The sequence below is a fragment of the Euprymna scolopes genome, chromosome 6 (genome assembly GCF_053919585.1).
Source record: "Euprymna scolopes isolate OS-2025 chromosome 6, ASM5391958v1, whole genome shotgun sequence".
In the NCBI taxonomy this organism is placed as follows: domain Eukaryota; kingdom Metazoa; phylum Mollusca; class Cephalopoda; order Sepiida; family Sepiolidae; genus Euprymna; species Euprymna scolopes.
Genome location: NC_136487.1, coordinates 146,599,106 through 146,602,334, shown reverse-complemented (window position 1 = coordinate 146,602,334; position 3,229 = coordinate 146,599,106). Strand labels below are relative to the sequence as shown.

General features: G+C 36.2%; 1 pseudogene; it reads left to right on the top strand.

Annotated features, from left to right (window-relative positions):
- The first annotated feature begins 2,346 nt into the window (after positions 1-2,346).
- On the top strand, positions 2,347-2,463 carry LOC145278612 (5S ribosomal RNA; annotated as a pseudogene).
- Positions 2,464-3,229: the final 766 nt, after the last annotated feature.

The window sequence follows — 3,229 nt, the reverse complement described above, 5'->3', positions numbered from 1 at the left end:
TAAAAATCTCCCGCAGGTCTTAGTTTTCTTCACACTCATTCAGTGGAGGTCTGTTTAGTGATTTCTTTCCTTGATTTTTCCATCTTCTTTGACCCTCCTCGACTATTAGGTGTGGTGCCAGTTGATGCCGACAATCTATATATTTTTTGGAGGGAGGGTAACTTTAACTCATACAGTTTCAGTTTACTTGATTCCATGTGGTGTTTCTTTGTGTTTTACTTCCGTAGCAGTTTCCATGTCTGTTGACTGCCTACGGCTCCTGTGCATTAGTCTTTGTATTCAAGGGTTTTCCGTAATATTTCTGACATTTTCATTATTGTTATCCATTGTATCTTCTCAGCCATCCCTCTGATTCCAATCTCCCCAATTCGTTTTTCAAAATTTTTCGGGACTGTTCCAAGTGCTCCTACTATTATTGGTGTTATCTTGACTTTCTTTTTCTTCCATATCACTTACAGATCTCCAGCCGATGCCGTGTATTTGCTCCGTTTCTCCGTTTCCTTGGCAGTAACTCTGTAGTCTGCTAGAACCGTAAAGTCTACAATTTTGCAGGACTTTTCTTTCTTGTTAACTATTATGACATCTGGTCTTCTTGCTTGGATAGGTTTATCTGTTCCATAGGGTTTTATAACTTTCATTTTCAAGTACTGCTGCCGGTTCGTGCTTATATCATTTGTCTGCATGTTCAAGATGCAGTTGTTTGCATAATTTCCAATGTGCTGTTTTCCCCACTTGATCGTGTCTATTCTTATATTCTTTTGGGGCTTGTTTGATGTATTCGCGTATTATGGGATTTATTGTTTCGTCTCTTTGTCCACAGAATCTGTTTTCTTCTGTTTTGTTAATCCTTGCTTTTATGTGATTAGTTCTAATCATGTTATTTTGTGCAGGTGTTATTAGGGATTCAGTTTCTCTGTTTAGGTTTCTTTTTTGTAGCCATGTTCAGGTGTTTTCATTAGTCTCATATGTTACCATCCTAATGAATCGTCAATGTAGCTGTTTTTCTTCCCATTTTTCTTGTCTTGTCTTGTACCTTGCCTCTTTGTTTTTTGTGTTGTTCATTTTTCGGTGCCTTTTGCTACGGTAATTATCCTTTAAGTGTTCTGCGTTATGTATTTTCTAATTCTTTTTTTGTGTCATTCACAGTCTTCTATACAAACCAGTCCTTTTCCTTTTCACAAAGAGTCGTGTAGTGCATTGTGCATGGTCATGAGTTTCCTGGTCTTCTGATCGAGATGCCTCAGTTCTTCTTTGGTTCAACCTATAAACGGCCCAGAGTATCTTACCAGTGATTCGGCCTATGTATTTATACTTTTTATTAGGTTTCTGCTATGTAGTTTAGTTTCTCTGCGTTTTCTGGTACTTTCGAATTTTCTCTTTCGTTTCTGTTGCTTTGATCGTGTCTGCTTTCAGAATTTCGAAATATTTGTAGGTCTCATGTTCACCAAGTGTCTCTGTCTCCGCTTGGGTTAGTTATTTCCATTCTTTCTATTGCCTCCAGTTTTCCCTTTCTTTTAATGAGCAGTGCACACTTCTCATACGAAATTCCATTAAGATATCCTGGCTGAAGATTTTATTAACGTCTCTAGTTGCTTCTTAGTTTTTGCAAACAATTTTAAGTCGTCCATATACATTAGGTGATTCATTCTTTCATCTGTATTAGTAAAATTGTATTTAGCTTGGCATTTTCTTAGTATATTGTTGAGGGGCAACACTTGTGACGATAAAGCAGATACCTTTTGTATTTTAATCTCAGTTATATATCGTCTATCAACTATCAGTTCAATTTTTCTTTTGTTTGCACTGCATTTTTAATCAGATTAATAATCTTGCTTGGTATTTTTAATCCATTGTTCATGCTTGAGGGATCCTATCGTACGCTTTCATGTAGTTGACCCATGTTCTTTTTTTCTACTTTTTACTTCAGTCAAGATCTTTTGGTCCATGTATAGTAAATCATGTCTTCCTCCTTTTCCTTTTTGGCATCCTTTCTGTTCCGCGAAGAGCAATCCGCAATAATAAAGGGAGTGATAAATTTGTTCTCTCAGTTGTGTTTTGAATATTTTCCACATTGCAGGTAAGCATGTTATAGGTCTGTAGTTGCTTGGAGCGGTTCCTTTTACTGTGTCTTTTTGCACCAGTATGGCTCTATATTTGGTAATCCTTATGTTATTGTTATTGGTTTTATTATTTTTGTTATGATTAATGTTCTTATCATTGTTGCTGTTGTTATTATCATTGTTATATGGTGTCTTGCATGCATTCAAATTCTCTCCTGTATGTCACAGTATATAAAGTTTAACTAAGTTAAAATAAGGCATATTCACTTTACCATTAGGAAGAGAAATATATGGCATAATCGTGTTGACACACTGGTTCTCATCAGATCACCGAAGTTAAGCAATGTTGAACCTGGTTAGTACCAGATGGGTAACCATTTGGGAATTCTAGGTGCTGTATGTGCTCTCTGCTTATCTCGGCATTTGTTTCCAGTTCTGTACATACACTTCACTTGCCACTGGTATTTAACAATGTTGACTTAGGAGAGGTGTGGTTGGAGATTGCGCACCTCCTGCCACAATAATTTCACGTGCAGGCACCCCTTTGTGGGTAGCCATAGTCTGTTAAAGACGGAAGGAACCCCTATTGTGAGAAATAACCCGACTCGACCCAAATCCAATGGAAAATGTTTGAAATATAATTGAAGAAAGGACTCAGAAAAGAAACTCGAAAAACCAGGATCACCTATTGAAAGACGAATGGAAAGGAATTACTGCCGATTTTAGCAAAGAATTAATTAGATCATGTGATTGACGATGCAGAGAAGTCGTTGAAAATAAGTGGATATTTACCAAATGTTGATATTTTGTTCACAATAATGAGTTTTGTCGAATAGTTTATTTTCTTTGTTCCATTTAATCTTTATTTAAAAAAGAAAACAATTATGTAAAATTTTGTAACTTTGTATAATATTTATGCATTACACTCAAATCTTTAATAGCCAATCATACTTTTTATGTCTTTGTTGATTATGTTCCTTATATTATGGCCAGTACTATATGTGTGTGTGTGTGTGTGTGTGTGTGTGTGTGCGTCGCAGTGTCCCAGCTCACCACTCCTATTTGTTTGTAAATAAACACGTTGGTTGGCAGAGGCAGACACAAGACTGACATTCTCGGAAATATTTCACGACTACATGTGTTAAAAATAGCAAGGACTTTTTATTTAA